General features: G+C 36.7%; 1 protein-coding gene and 1 pseudogene across 2 annotated transcripts in view; one reads left to right on the top strand and one right to left on the bottom strand.

Moving 5' to 3' along the window:
* The first annotated feature begins 2,861 nt into the window (after positions 1 to 2,861).
* The window catches only part of AP1G1 (adaptor related protein complex 1 subunit gamma 1), a 74,089-nt gene continuing 60,136 nt past the window's right edge, over positions 2,862 to 16,814 (top strand). Inside the window, exons 1-2 of one of the 2 annotated variants that reach the window (XM_074314626.1) lie at positions 2,862 to 3,200; positions 15,958 to 16,061. The gene's annotated coding sequence lies outside the window, so the exon portion shown is untranslated. The remainder of the gene's footprint in view (positions 3,201 to 15,957; positions 16,062 to 16,814) is intronic. The other variant, XM_019757351.2, reaches the window with a different exon arrangement.
* Positions 11,643 to 12,437, bottom strand: LOC109461268 (large ribosomal subunit protein uL30; annotated as a pseudogene).

Raw genomic sequence — 16,814 nt, 5'->3', positions numbered from 1 at the left:
GGCCCCAAGATGGTAAATACTTTGCTCAGGGCACAAAGTGAGTTAAACTCAGCCAGGATGGGCATCCGAGTGGTCTCACTCCTGGCCAAAAACTGAACTTTTGTTTTTGCTGTTTGTTGTTATTATTTGTTAAATTGAACTGTACAAGTTATCAATAATAAACAACACCATAAAAATAATTATCTTTTCTCTCAGCCATTATCTCTTCCTAGAAATTTGTTTAATCCTTTCAGGCTGTTGCTATTTTAAAAACAAAAATCTCTTTTAGCATTTGGATCCATAAAACTTCATTATCTTATAAGGCCTTTCTTTTTCAAAATGTAAAACTTTTTTTTCAAATAAAAGTAGAGTATGCTCGTTGCAAAAACAAAACATAATAAAGAATCCTCTAAATCCCACCATCCAAAGATAATCATCTTTAGATTTTAGTATTATCCTTTAACTGTTTTCCTATGTATATACAGTACACACTTTTTACAAGCTCATTTTATAATAATGTTTTGTAATGTTTTTAAAAATCTGTGAAACCATAATAACCTCTATTTTTATTGGCAGAATAATGTTTCATTTTATTGATGTGTTGTAATTTATTTATCTGAAATTAGGGATTATGTTTGAGTAGATGGTGATTAAGTCTTCCCAAATTTCAATTGCTAGCCACAGAAACCAAAGATTCCAGGATAATGATGACCATGCTATGTACTTGGTCAATTGCTTTTAGTTTTCAGTTACATTGAAGGAGTTTGGTAATTATAAAGATAAATATAAGTAAAAAAAAAAAATACATGAAGGGGGTTTGCCTTTTGTAATGTCTGTCATTTTCTCTTTCATGCGCTATCATTGGCATGGTAGAAAACAGCTCCATCCTCTTTCTTAAGAAGATGGCTTAACTTTTCTTTTGCTGTTTGCAATGGTAAACATTTAAGTTCAACCTCTAAGCAAATTTTGTCACGTTGCAAACGGAATACTTTAGCTAACTGCTTTGCAAATTCCTTACTTTTTTTTTTTTAAACCCCACTGCCCACACTATAAATTCCTTACTTTTACGGGAGCCTCAAACTGTAGTACTTTAGCATGTTTTCATGCATAGCTATACCTCAGAGGAATCCATGTCAAGGCATCATTATGGTGTCCTAGTTTTACACTAGTGTAGTCAGCCCTCGGTGTCTGTGGGGGATCGGTTCCAGGACTCCCACCAATACCCAAATTCAAGGGTGCTAAAATCCTTTATGTAAAATGGTGTAGTATTTGCATATAACTTAAGCACATCCTTCTGTATGCTTTAAATAATCTCTAGATTACTTATACTACCTAATACAATGTAAATAGTTGTTATATTATTTAAGGAATAATGACAAAAAAAAGTCTGTACATATTCAGTACCGATGCCTGACTACATAGTACACATCAGCGACAATGTAACATTTTTTTCCCCCAAATATATTCTAGCTGTGGTTGGTTGACTCCTCCTAGAAGCTACCAGAGGATACTGAGGGCCCACTACATTTAGGGCTGCACTGTGATCCAGGGATGCACTGTACAATAGTATCAGGAGGGGATACTGAATTCCATAAGCATTTTACTCCCCAAACCATTTGCCCTTGGTTGATTCCACCCTGAGTGTGGGTATGGGTGTGGGTGGGTGTGTGCCCTTTTCTAATTTGCAAGGTGGCATGGTATAGCGGACCCCATGGGGAATGGGGAGAGTCTTTCAGTAAGTCAGTTTCTCTGTGCCGCAATCTTCTTATTTGTAAAACGAAATTACATATGCCTGTCTAGTCTGACTCAGAAGACTGCTGGAAGATTAGATTATACATACAAAAATGCTTTTGATAAACAGTGTGGTATCAATATTTAATAAAAAATAATTACTATTATTATGCCCTTGATCTTTTTCTCCCCCCAGCCACTTGGCATGCCTCAGTAGTTCAAGAACAAAATTGTATAGGTGGGCCCATTCAGTTCAATTTTTGTAAAATCTTTTGAAATTCTGGCATAAGAATGGCTAAGAAGAAAAGTGTAACCTTTCTACTGTGTTTCCCCGAAAATAAGACCTAACTGGAAAATAAGTCATGGCATGATTTTTCAGGCTGACATCCCTTGAACCTAAGCCCTAATGCATCTTTTGGAGCAAAAATTAATATGAGACCGGGTCTTATTTTGGCAGAAACACAGTCCGACAAGTCCTAAGATCAAGATTTGTGGTTAGTTCAGTTCTCTTTGGCATCTACCCAGGTACTGTGCTTTATTCACTTTGGGAGGTTCACTTTATTGCCAATCTATCTGAAGGATTTTAGTTTAGGTAGGTCACCTTTCCTTTAAATGGGTCAAGCTATCATGGCCCTCTTTACGTTTACATGGAAAATATTCGTATCAGGTGTTAGTAATTATTTATCAAGCCAGGAACTGTCTGGTTAGACTGTCTTTGGCTCCGTTCATTAGTTCATGGAGTAAGTCAGAAAGCCTACTCTGCAAGGACTGTCACTAGTCCAAATCCTCTCAGTGTATATATGAGGAAACTGAGGCCCTGAGAGTTTAAATGACTTGTCCAACGCAGATGGTTGAGCGGTGGTACTGGGCTTGGAATCCATTCTTCGTGTCATCCTCTAACGCTTTTTGTAAAGTATGTTGCAAAGATACCACAAAACCACAGAATCCAAGACCACCTGCTTCGCCTCTCGCACTTCCTTCGCTACTATCTTGCGAGCCCCGCCCTCTTCAGGTGGCTAGGTCGCTTCCTGGTAGCCTAGGCCCCCCCAAGCGGAACCAATGTCAGTCGGCTGCTGGGTCAGCCGGATCTTTCTCGCTCAGACTCTCCGCAGCGGTGACTCGGCAGCAGCGTCTCGCGTCATCAGTGACAGCCCCGATTCATGCTACGCTTTGCGTCGCTCTGCCAGGAGCAGTCACCTCCTCCTTGGCAAATAGTCCTCGGCGAGGTCCGAGTTCTCGGATAATTGGAGAGGGGAGGCACGAGAAGTTAAAGTCAGAGGACGCGGAATCGACAAGGAGAGGAAGCTAGGGACCGAAGCTTCTCGATAGTGTGTGAGGTTAGTTAGAAACTCCCTCCTTCCTAAGGATCCCTCCGCCTGCAGTAGCGGTGGTGAGGCCGAGGGAGCCGCCATTTTGGATGTTCGGTTCCTGCTGCCACTGCTGCTGCCGCCGCCCCCGGAGCTGCTGGTCTCATTCGAGGTTTCGGGCCGGTGAGTGTCACTCGCGGCGCTAAGAATATATCGCTGCTTTTGCCCCACGCTGGCCGGTAGCTCTTGGCCGGAAGCTTCCTGTCAATCCCAGGGGTCCGGTCCCAGGCTGTGGGGGGGTGAGAAGAGCGGACAGAGGCTGGGCCAGGAGGGGCCCGGAGCCCCAAGGACTGCTCCGACTTCTTGCCGACCGACCCCCGAGGCCTCGGACCGGGAGGCACCGCGCGCGGTTGCATTCCGTGCTGTGGCGTTGCTCGGTCGCTGCGGGCCTCCTTGGACCCGTTGACTTTCTCAGGCTTCGATCCTCATTTGAGGGCTCATTCAGGGAGCCTGGGGTTAGCCGGGCGGGTCCCACCCCCGCGTGTCTTCTCTGAGCCACGTATCAACGTTCTTGTTGTATCTTATACCCGGGTCAGGTCTTTCCTAGAACTTTTCAGAATTTCCAAATGCTAAGTTAATCCCAGTCTGCACCTGCAGTGTTGTCCCCTCAGAACCGGACATCGGCCTCGCCTCCCTTTAATCTTCCGACCAACTTCTTTCCCAATTTTCCTTTTTTTTTTGTTTTTTGTTTTTAAACTCACCTTCCAGTACACTGCTTATTATCCTTCTCTCAAACTCCTGATCGTGCGTACATCAGTTTCTGATAATTCTCCCGATCTTCCCGAGTGCCTGAAAGAGTTGGGACGCTTGGTTGTTTCCCTGTTAGGAGATCCGTCGATACACTCGCCCAGGGTGTCCTTAAGCAGTAAATGTTTATAAACCCAATTAAATGGCTTTTGGGAGGGGTGGTAGGGATAGGCTGTCAAGTGTTTTCTCATTTGTGTGTTACTTTCCTTTGCTGAACACTTAGCTTTTTGGTTCTTACTGACACTGTATTTTTTCTTGGTGTTTTATATCCCTAGGCATGGAAATCTGCCTGTGAAGAATCTTAATCTGATGTAGGTAGAAAGGAAAGTAACTTTTTTTGCTGCTGTAGGGATTAGTTAACAGAAGAGAGGAGTGAAAGATTTCTTAGTGAATTTAACTTTCAGATGTTTTGTACAGTAATCATCTTTGTCGACGGATTCTAAAAAATACTTGGATTGACTTACGTATTGGATTTTTCTGGATTTTAAATACTTCTGTTCCTCGTAATATTTGTCAGACTGTATACACCTTAACGTTTGGTTTAAAAATATAGACTCTCCAGGTACCCATAATCTCACCACTTTTATTCTACTCTTAACATATGTTTGCAATGTAGCATGCTTGAATAAAAAGCACTTTACAGTAATTCACTGCTGATTTTCTACATTTCAAATTAGGTGAGTGATTGTATCACCTCTATTTCATCTTAGCTTGGGTTTTTACATCTGCAAAAGAGAAATGACTTGTTTGAGATTACAGCCTAGTGACTGCTGAACTTACAATTTATAACTTGGACCAAATATTCTAATACTGCTAATTCATGTATAAGTGCATTAGTCTTATTATCAGGTAGGTACATTCCTGTACTGATCATATCGTGTATTAGTAGAAGATTGAATGTTTTCGTTGTAAATAGTGTTCTTGTTATTTGTTTTAAGGAGACTTCTCAAAAATAGGAGTATTTACTCTGAAGCTGTGGAGTTTCTCTTTGTTTAAAGGAGCTCTAAACCAAGAGACTTTTACCAAAAGAGTTTGGTCAAACACAGAACATCTATGGAATGCTCACTCATTTATTATTGGAAGAGCTATCAGATAGGTGTCATTTAACTCAGTTCATTTCATAACACAATGTACTGATATTTAAATGTCTTTCAAAACTATTTACTAATGGTTTGCATTCAGTTGAAGAAAGTGTCTTTCTGCCTTACAAATTATAAGCTAAGTGCTGTTTAGTGAACTGTAGATTGATCAGCACAGACCTGAGCATCTATTTTATCTAAAGTTGTTGGGATTATACTTGAATAAAATTAACATTATTGTTTAGAAAACCTCAGTTAATTTTTGGGGGGAGCAGTTGCTTGTTCTTTGATCTGTTTCTTTGACAGCAGTTCTAGATTTGAGGGTGAATTTTAGAGTGATACTAAAGTACAGAAATTGTCAGAAATGCCTTGGTAATATTTCATCCCACTATTTTTAAAAGTAGTCTTGAAATCAGTGGTGTATAAAAACAAAAACCCAGGTTTTTGTGATTTATAAAAACTTTTTATGCAAATTGAAAAAGTTGAACAAGTATTTTCCAAAACATTATTTTTTTTAAAAAATTGAATTGTGGGGTGGCCAGATGGCTCAGTTGGTTAGAGTGCGAGCTCTCAACAACAAGATTGCTCATTCAATTCCCGCATGGGATGGTGGGCTGCGCCCCCTGCAAATAAAGATTGAAAACGGTAACTGGACTTGGAGCTGAGCTGCGCCCTCCACAACTAGGTTGAAGAAACACACATTCCCAATAAAATAAAAAAAATGAAAGTGTAATTACTAATATCAAATAAAATATTTTTAAAAATATTGAATTCGGAAACTACTTACCAAAACAGATTTTTGAAATGCTTAAATCCCGTTATTTGCATTCGATGAGGAATTTTAAATTTTGTGTATACAGAAGGACTTAATTGATAACAAATCTTTAAAATTTTTATTTAGATTTAGCTTCAGAAAATCTAAAAGTATTTTCTTCAAACTGCAGCAACTTGTTTAGTTGGTATTGGTGCTTTGTCAATTGTTTTCTTAAAAGTTCTTGATTTTGGCTTTTTTTCATCGAAACCTTTGTTAATTCTGTTCAGTTTTTTTATGTAGGATATTTAAAGTAGCAAGCAATTTTAAAATTAAGAGAACATGCAGATTTATCTAAGTTCTTATTTTTTTGGCTTACAAGTCTTGAAAATCATGTCTTGGTCAAAAAGTATTAGGATATTTTCATTTGCTTTTTATGTAGAAAATTTTATTTCAGTAAAGGCAGTTGTTTATATAAAAATACATGCAAGATTTTTTCTTCACTGAGGTAGTAACACAAAATACTTGATTTGACATGAGTTCTGGTTATTATAAAAACTATCTCTTGTCAGTGTTTGAAGGGTCCAGAAATGGGAGGGGGAAAAAACCCAAAACACACTTGCCAAACTTGTTGAGTCAGCATCAAGCTAACACTTTTGTATAAAAGGGTAAGGTTTAGGATAATATGATTGAAACAAGAAATGCTTTTTTCACCATTAGATACTTAGACGTTTTGCTTCCCCCAACCCAACTCGAACCATTGGAGAGGAAATTTATCAGTAAGTTATAAATATTGTCAGTGAAAAATAGGTTTAGAAGGAAAAAGTTATTGGTTTTTAAAAGAGAGAGAAAATATATATAACTTTTGTTCTTTATGAATATTTAAAGACATCTTAAAGGAAAGTAGTTTTTACACAAACCCCCCACCCCTTGTTACAGTGCAACAGTCACTGTGAAACCTGATAATGCAGTTGCTTTGCTCACGCCAGCTTGTTGTAGCTGATTGTTTTTTCTGTTGTACCATGCATCGTAGACTTTTTCAGCTTGTCTGGCTTTGAGGTTAATGTTATGGATTCCTGGGAAGAGTAAATATGAGAAAGACATGAACTTAGATCTTTTGAACTGTAAAATAGTTGCACACCCCTTTTTATAAGCCTTTGGTTTAAAATTAAGACTGACATAGAATAGATGATGTACTATTTGGTTATAAGATTTAACTTTTGTAAATAATTACACAATTGTACACCTCAAAGTAAAAGGAGTTCCATTAGTGTTTTTACAACTCAATTTAGTGAAACTATTTATTAATCGTCACTATTGGGAAATTGTTCAGTTTCAAGCTGAAGAAAAGTTCAGTTATTTTTCTTATTTCTGTTATAAAGTCTGCAGAAAAGATTTGGTTCCCTTCTCACTTGATGAATTTTTTGAAAACATGGTATTTTAAAAATCTGGTGAAAATATGGTTTGAGATGAATGGGGAAACTAACTGAAAATAATTAGGTACACTGTGTAGGGTAATTGAATCTACAGATACTGTGTTTTTGGTATGATTATTGAAGGAAAACTATTGTAAGAAGAAAGACCCTCCTTTTTTGATAGTACCCAATATATGTGATTTTTTATAAATGTGTATTTGTTTCTACCAGTGAATGCTTGGCGTTATTTTCTTTAGGAACTTTCCATGATGAAAGCTTAATAAATGGTGTTGATCATTTAAGAAAGTAGAAAGAGGAAGTAGCTTACAATTTGATTTTATTAGCATTTGGTTGTATTTTTATTTACACTCACAGAACTTTTTGCTGTTCCTTGACTACTCCATGTTCTTTCATTCTCCTTGAACCTGTTCTTCCTATAACTGGAATCTTTTCTTTCTCCCTCTACCAGTGAACCCATTCTTCCTGCTCTCTCTCTGCCCCCAGGCAAAGAGGTGTAGCCCTTTTTTTTAATACTTGCTGAATTGTCTACTTTTCCTTGATCTTCCAGAGGACAAGAACTATCTTAAATTGTGGCATTTCTAATACTTGGCACAGTAGTAGTTACTCTGCAGAATAGATGATATTAATAAAAATAATATGAAAGAAATTGTTCAAGTGCTCAGATTAACGGTAATTGGTCGATGCTAGAGCCCAAAGCAGTCAGGGTCCGGAGTGAGTTATGGGAATCTATTGCAGGTCCTTTACTTGTAACTCGGAGAGTTGATGTCAGTGAAATTTATTTTGAGGTTTAGAAAACATATACAAAACCTTGTCTCCATGCCTTTGAAAATATTATTCAGATGTTTAATTCCGAAATTGACATTATCCTTTTCTCTTTGTGATTTATCCAGACTTTTTCTTACAAGCTGTAAGTGGCAGCAAAGAAATCTCCGCCTGCCATCTTTTTTCTTTTGAATACCTATTTTGTAATTTAGTATGCTGAGGAAACTAATAGTAAGTTGAGAACTTAAGTCTTTTCCCCCAAAATGGAAATATGTTGATAGTTCATTATTTGTTTCTGACTCTCCCTATGTGTTTGAATAATCTACTTTCATCGTGCTGAGTTTTTTTGTTTTTTTTTCAGTTTTTTTGTCTGTCTTTTTAGTTTACAAAATAATAGGTATCCATTGTATTAATAATAAGTGAAAAAAATTAAAGTTATACTTTTTAAAAAGCTAATCATTTTCCTCAACCCCTTCACTGTTAAACCCTAACCATTTTATCAGCTTATAGGTATACTTCATTATTTCTCTTCATGCTGGGTCAAGTACTGGATATACAAACATAAATGTGCATATTTAGTGATTCTTTGTTTTTACAAAAGAGATATTTTTCATATTACTCTGTAACAAGCTTTTCTTAACATATCATGGTCAGTAAATTTAATTCTATCTTGTTCTTTTAAATATTGCTATTATGTCACATAGTAGATTTTACCACCAGAGACAGCACTACAATAAATGTCCTTGTACACATCATCTTATTTGCTGGTGCTTTTATTTCTACCGACTTGAATCTCCAAGGAGGGATTTCTGCGTTAAAGGAAGTATATTTTAAATATTATTGCCAGATCACTCTCTAAGTAGGTAGTCATAATTTCCACCTTCACTGGCAGTGAGTTTTCCTTATTATCATATTATTAGATGTAATTACTTAACTTTTACTGATCTTCTGTATGATAAATGGTGTTTTAGTTTTGTCTTAATTTTAATTTCCCTGACTATTACTGGGGTTAGCTTCTTTTGATACGTTTTTGGGCCATTTGGACTTCCTTTATTAAGAATTGTCTGTTCATGTCCTTGGTTCATTTTTATTTAAAGCTGTTTTTCTCCTTATCTTGTAGGAACAACTTATAGTGTATTAATTCTTTGTCATATAACACGTGTTCATTCATCTGGAATTACCTTTCATATGGTGTGATGTAGGGAGTCTTATGGTTTTCTGTTGCATAGAGAGCCAGTTATGCCAGGTCTAAATAAACCATCCTTTTCTCAATGAATTAAATGCCACCATATCATATTAAGTTCCTATATATCTTTGCTCTATTTCTGGATGCTGTTTTTCTCTTCCTGTCCTTTTAATTTACTGTTTGAGTATAACAACTTTATAGAAAGTTACACTGTATTAACAAAAGCTCCTATCACTGTACTGCACTATTCTTAAACATTTATTCTTATATCTCTGTTGATTGAAAATAATTCTGTTGGGTTCAAATAACCTCAAAAAGGCTCACTGTTTGGATTTGCATTATATTCGTATATTAATTTGGGGAGGTCTGACATTTTTTAATAATGATAAGTTTTCTTTATTATAATGAGCTTCCATTTCTTTATTATAATGAGCTTCAGGTCTTGTTTTAGTTTTAGCTCCTTCAAAATTTATTCCTAGATATTTTATAGTTTTTAACACTTGTCACAGTGGGACTTTCCCTCTTCCATTTCTAACTAATGTCAGAAATATGGATTAAAAATGATTCTTTCATTTTCTATGGACCAGTCCTCCCCACCTCCCAGCCCTCTCTAGGTATCCAGAATTAATTAGAACTTGGATTCATGAAGAATGAGTCCCTTGGATTCAGGGAAAATTTGTTATCTTAGTATAAAATCACTTTCTACTAACTTACTAATAAACTTTCTAATATCACCTTGTAGAAAAATGCCCTTTGATAAATGTGACTCTGTTCTTTTAGGATGAATGCCTTCTTATTATTTTGAAAGTTTGCAGTTTTGCTTTGAGTATCCATTCTTGTGGTTTTTGTTAATTTTTTTGAATTTTCAAAGCAAGATTTGTTGCTTATTATACATTGTCATTATTTGAAAGATATCGAAATATTCAGAAATTAAACTATATTCACAGTAGGCACAGGTAATAAAATCTCACTTAACATTTATTATAATACCCTTTGGGGAATACCATTTAAAAACTAAGATTTTGTTTTGAGAATTTCATGACAATTCTTTATAATTGAGGACTGTTTAAGATGTTTTTGCTATTATTTGGATTGGGAAAGTGAAAAATTGCTTTTTATTTTATTAGGGTCAAGTTAGATGTTGACCATGTTTATATATCATTGTTTATTTGGCCTTTATTGCTTTTCATGCATCTTAATGCAATCGAATCATTCACTAGGCATATTTGCGTTTACATACATCTATTTTTAAAATCTGAGTTTTGATGGATTTTGATTATGGATAATTAAGCATAAAAGAAGATTTCTATAATTACTGTGACACTTTCGGGAGAATTGAGCTTAAGACCTTTTAGAGGGATGCCAATTGGCTGCCTAGACAGGGTGTGGTGGTATCTTGATGTGGTCACACATTTCACAGCCTGTTTCATAGCCTTGAAGATCCAGAAATTCCATTTTAGTATTTCACCTAGGGATGATTCAGCCTAATCAAACTCACTGATATGTAAGTTAGAATAACAATGTTGTAATTCACAAGGGGCTATACTTTTCTACTGAATTACCTGCATCTGCTTTCCAGGGCACCCTGTTTCTTCTATGGAGGTACTTGGGAGGCAAGGTACTTGAGAAAGCTGTTCATAATCAGAGAAAGTTGCATTGTGAGCCTAAGACCAGAGCATTTAAGTTGGACGGTCTTGAGTGTTCATTCTAGGCCATGGCGAAACCTGATGAAAGAACTAACCCTGTCCCACAGTGGTGTTTGCCTCTCCATTGAGACCAAAATACTTATCTCCAGATTTAATCTTTCTTATTCAAACAGTGATATACTAACACTGGTATCCCTTTTCTTCAGTCTAGAACATTCCCTTTCTATGAACATATTTCTTTTTTCTTTTTTTAACTTGATTGGGTAACTGTGTTTTTCCCAGGACCCATTAACTCCCAAGTCAAGTCATTGTCTTTCTGTCTAGTTGTGGCAGGCACAGCTCAGCTCCAAGTCCAGTCGCTGTTTTCAATCTAGTTGGGGGGGGGGGGGAGCAGTCCCACCATCCCATGTGGGAATCTAACCGGCAACCTTGTTAAGAGCACGTGCTCTAACCAACTGAGCTAACCGACCGCCCATGAACATACTTCTTTATACAGGGGAAGTAGATGTGCAGTACCCTTGTCCCCGCACCACCCTAAGAAAGAAAAGCACAAAAATATAAAGACAGTGAAAAAAACCAGCTAAGTCAGATTCATGACAGCTGGTATCTGTAAGATATAAAGTAAAAGTCTGACTGAAGCATAATATAATACTATTGATTCATTTGGTTTAAGCTTATTATTTTGGTCATAGTATTTTGCAAGTTGTAAATTTGTATCTATGTGAAATAAAAATCTGAAATAGGGGTTCTGTGTGGAGCATAATATAAAAGTATAGTCTGTATGGAGAATGAGAGAGAAAGCATGGTAACCTCTTTTGGTGAGTATTGCTTAGGTCCCGTGAGCATTCTCAGCCATACTTACAAATCTGTGACTGGATGTTACACAGTAACTGGTAACATTAGTTGAAATCTAATTTCTTCTTTTTTTTTTTTTCAATTTGAAAGCAGTCACTGTTTATTAACTGACCAGATTACAAAAATAACCGTAGTAGATACCGTACTTCATCCTTCTAATGAGCCTTTTGATCTGGTCTTCCCTGTTGCCAGCACCTCCACCTTCTACAAAGTGGGTGGCCTTTTTCTTCAGTCCACCTGGTGGAGATGATAATTTGAAGGGCCACAGGAAGTTGTTTGCTTCTTTGAAGCATTTTCCAACAGTACACCTCTTGAATCAGATCCTCCATGCCGATGATGCCATATTTACCAAGAAGATCGAGCAGTCAATGTGTTATCTGTCAGGGCAATTTGCTTTTTGTTGATTTTGCCATAACTACGCTTGTAGATCATTTCATTTACTGACTTCAGGTTTGGGTACCCCCCCATTCAGTATGTGGTTCCACAGGCCTCGCATGTTAACTGAAACCTTGTTGAGCTTAACAAAGGTGCCGTTGACGATCTGGAGAAGGTGAAAGAGTTGCAGCACTTTTTGGACCTTGGGGCTCACACCACAGATGCCTCTGATCCTCATGACAAGTGCCAAGCTGGGTTTCGTAGGTACATAGAAGTTGCCAGCATTTCTTGCCATCCTCGCCATTCGAATCTCAGTTCTGTACATCTGCCTGTATTCTTTGTGACAGTGCTTAGCTTTTTCGTAGATAAGTTTCCTTCTTGTCTTTCGAAGCATCTTTTGGGCAAACTTCTTTCTCAGGCCCTTGATCTTCAGCTTTGCGAAATTCCTTCACTTTTTGTTAAGGGTTTCTGGCACAGCAGGAACCCCCTTCTCCTCTGCACCCTCCATGTTTCGGGCCAGAAAAAGAGGTGAAATCTGATTTCTTTTCTTGAGTCTTTTCTAATTGTTTAGCAAGAAAGATTTCAAGTACAGTTTTTGTGTTAGATAGCAAAGGAGATAATTTTTATTTTGAAAAATTGCTTTTAATGTAGGATTTCTTTTTAGATTTAGAGTGCATAATACCTTTAGGTTTATAATACATAGCAACAGGAGCCCCAGTTTTTTGGTTATATGTTCTTGATTTTTGGCTGTCAGTAACTTTGCTCACAGCCAGGTAGTGTGAGCTCAGAAGTAGGAAGAAAAGTTAACTGAGCAGAGCAGAACAGAGGACTGGGTTGATTCCTGATGCTTTTCTTATAGCTGTTGGTGAGCAAGCTGGTGCACTTTTATTTTGTGTGCTTTCGAAGGGACAAGTATGATTTCTTTAGATAAGACTTCTTGCATTTAGAATTCAATAAATACAGTATTTGTCAGAGTTCCTATTCTTTTTAGGCAAGGGGAACACAAGAATGAATAAGACAAAAACAAGGATCTAGCCTTAGGGAGCTTATCTTTGAGTGGAAAAATAGACATTTCAAAGAAACAAAGATAATCATGGCCTGGGGATGGTATTGCTATATGAGGAAAATCTTTATCCCTTAAAGGAATTTGTGGAGAGTTTGAAAAATAGTAATTTTTTTCCATTTGGGGGATAAATTTTAGGAACATATGCAGTGATTTTTTTTTTTTTTTGTCTCTTCTGTTTAAAAATTTATTTCCTATACTCATTTATAATTTTGATTACTCTTTGGGTAATCTAATTTAAGCTCCAGAAGCTAATTTTGTTTAACCATTTTGGATAGAAATTTTTCAAAAATGAATTTTACACTTTTTCCCCCCATATTTTCACCATATTTATCAAGTAACCATTAATGAAATAGAAATACATTTATCTACAATCCCTGTACCTTAACAAATCATACTTATAATTTTCCTGTGTTCCCTGTCCATCCTTGTCGTAATAACTATTTTTACTTTTATTAGTAGTTTTAAAAAAGAGGACAAAGAGGGACATTTTATTTTGATAAAATGTATAACCCATTTGAATATAAAACATACGGACACTTAGGCATTGAAAAAATTATAAAATACTAAGTGTAAATGGTTAGACATAAAAGGAGATTGACTGAAACACAATCATAGTGTTAGACTTCAATGTATCTTTCTCAGTCTTTGATGGGTTAAGTAGTTAAATTAATAAGAACAGACAGTGTCTGAATACAATTTTTAGAAATTGGTTCCACAGATACAGTTTTATTATTTTTGTCATTTTGTAATTGTCATCTTTATTTTTTAAAAACAGCTTTTTTGGGGTATAATACACAAAATTGCACATATTTAATGTATATAATTTGATGAGTTATGATTCAATTTTTATATTCAGGCTTTTTCACCCTCTGATTTAGTGTTGAATGTTGACCTTAATTGAACCATTAAAATTTTTTTTTTTTTAAATTGGGGAATATTGAGGAACAGTGTGCTTTTCAACAGCCCTTCAGCTCCAAGTCCAGTCGCCGTTTTCAGTCTTATTTGCAGGGGGCGCTCAGCCCACCATCCCATGCTGGAATTGAACTGGCAACCTTGCCGCCAAGAGCTCGCACTCTAACCAACTGAGCCACCTGGCTGCCCCATATTGACCCATTTCTTGATGAATCAGTTCTTATTATAAAAACTAATTATGGTACTGTTTGTGGTTTTAAATACTTCTAGGATTTTAGTGGGGAATTGAATGCTTTTTGCTAGCACATTCAGACTATTATGCTGTGTGTGTGTGTTTAAGATATATGCTTTAATTTTGGAATTTTGGATTAAAAAAATTGTAAATTTAGGTAATTGTGGAAGTCAAAGGTAGAGATTTACCAGTTATTTGATCTTTTCTTTTTTGATTAATCATTTCAAAATTTTTATAGATAGAAATCTGTAATGTAAGGATACATATTTTTTTTTAATTGTGGTAGGACTGCAACATGGTATCCTCTTGACAAATTTTCAATTTCACAGTGCAGTATTATTAACTATAGGCACAATATTGTATGGCAGATGTCTAGAATTTATTAATTTTGCTGTTATACTATCTGAATGCTTGTTTCTGCTATATATAGGTTTTATTTGTTTCGCTGCTGTTTTTATTTCTTCCTTTGCTGTTAGGTGACATTTTAACTATAGTCAGCTATTTCCTAAAATAGCTTCTGTCTCTTGGCCCTCCATCCTTCTTTCTTTCCCCTCCAGTTTTCTAATTTGTTCTATTCTGGAACAGGCTGAACTGAGAACCTTTGTAAAATAGATGGCTTAGTGTGTCTCTATAGTTGCACAAAACTATAAAAGTGGTTTGAAAAAAATAAAATAAAAGTGGTTTGGATTCTCAGCTATGTTCTGTATAGCTGAGTCATTACATTACATTCATACCTTATTTTTTTTAAAAAAAGATAAAGTTTGCTATTGTTATTTATGACAGGCGTTTAAGTTGTAGTTGAAGGAATCTTGTGGTTTTTGAGTATTTTGAAAAGCAAGTAAAGACTTTCCAACAATAAGGAAATCCACAACATAGTAATAAAAGCAAGTAGGTCATAGTATCTATATTATGTGGTTTATAATATTCACTACATAGATTAGATGTATTTGAATTTAATAATTAACATGAAATATTAGATATAAAACATATGAAGAATCATAAACATTCACTTACCAACTACCTATTCTAAGAAATAAAATACCACCAATATAGCTGAAGGCTCATCATATTCCCCTCCCTTCCAGAGGTTCCTCTGTGTTGCATTTAATCTTTTCTTTCACATACATGTTCTTATTCTCTTACTGCATTTTAGTATTTCTAAAGAATAAGTTCTTTTACATGTTTTTTTTTTTAAATAATGTTTTCTTTCTCTCCCCGCCCACCGCCCGCCCCCCCCCCCCCCCACTCCAGTTCAAGCCGTTGTTTTTCAAGTCTACTTGTGTAGGACACAGCTCCCTGGCCCATGCTGGTATTAGGAGCCTTGCGCTCCCCTGGCTGAGGCCATCGGTTGGCCGCTCACAGCAGCTCTCACCGGCTGCTGGCCACTCACGATGGCTGCTGGCCACTCATGCTGGTCACTGGTTGCTCCTGGCAGCACATGGTAACCCATGGCAGCACAGCAGCCCTGGGCAGCTCACGCTGACCTCTGGCTGCTCACGGCCGCCCAGCTCCAGGGAGAGCCGTTGTTCGCAATCTTAGCTGTAGAGGGCGCAGCTTACTGCCCCATGTGGGAATTGAACTGGCCACCTCGGCGTTAGGAGCACAGCGCTCCCACCGGGCTGGCCGTCCTTTACATGTTTTAAAACTTGTATGAGTATTACCATATATCTTTCTGCGACTTGTTTTTGCTTATAATTAATTTATGTAAGGATAGTTTATATAGCAAACATTATGGCCAACATTTGTTTAGTGCATGCATACTGTGTGCCAGGCACCATGCTAAGAATTTAACATGTATTCTCATTTAATTCTTGTAACAATCCTTTGTGGCAGGATTCTCCCCATTTTACAGATGAGGAAACGGAAGCTTTGAGAAGTTAGGCCATTTACTCAAGGACACACAGCTAATAAGTGGTGGCGCTGGGACTCAAACCCAGGTAATTTTACTCCAGGGTCGTCATTTTAAACAATGATAAGGGTCACTAGATAAGGATAAGCGTCCACACTCCTTTATCTCAATTTTGAAATCCAATAAAAACACTAAAAACCCGGAGTTCATAATTCTCTTGGTGTTGAAGTCTGACCTGACCAGATATGAGGATGTTGGTAGCATTTATTTCTCTGTTTCGGTGTGAATATTCATGTGTTGCTCTAGAGATATTGTTTGATAATGGAACTGCTGCCCCAAACATGGTGGGCCACTAACAATGTATAGGATATGTAAGTTAACCACCACTGTTACCTTTCTAAAATTCAGAAAAAGATTCTGAGTTCTGTCTTAAAAGTTTTGGATGAGAAAGTGTGGACTGGTGGTACTGTGCTACAGAACTCTTTCTACATGGGATTTGGAGTTGGGCTGACCCAGGAAGTACTTAATTTTACAAAAGAAAACAATTCTAAATATATTGAATTTGTTTGGCCATGACAAAATTTGGCTTAACATACATAAAATTTTCTGTTCTGTCATTGATCCGCAGTTTCTGCTTCTTTTTATTATAATGCTGGACTTGTAAAAATTTGTTTTCCTCCCTAGACATTTGGGTTCTTAAGGATGGAGACCATGTCCTTGCCAGTCACCAGCACCTATTGCAATGCCTGGCATAGAGAAGGCTCAAAAAATATTTGTTGAATGAGTGATTAGCACTTTTTGTTATAACACGTTTCCCAATTTCTTAAGTCATCTGTGTGGT

Source organism: Rhinolophus sinicus, linkage group LG11 (genome assembly GCF_036562045.2).
Source record: "Rhinolophus sinicus isolate RSC01 linkage group LG11, ASM3656204v1, whole genome shotgun sequence".
Classification (NCBI taxonomy): Eukaryota; Metazoa; Chordata; class Mammalia; order Chiroptera; family Rhinolophidae; genus Rhinolophus; species Rhinolophus sinicus.
The sequence above is the reverse complement of the archived record's forward strand: the minus strand, read 5'-3'. Positions and strand labels throughout refer to the sequence as shown.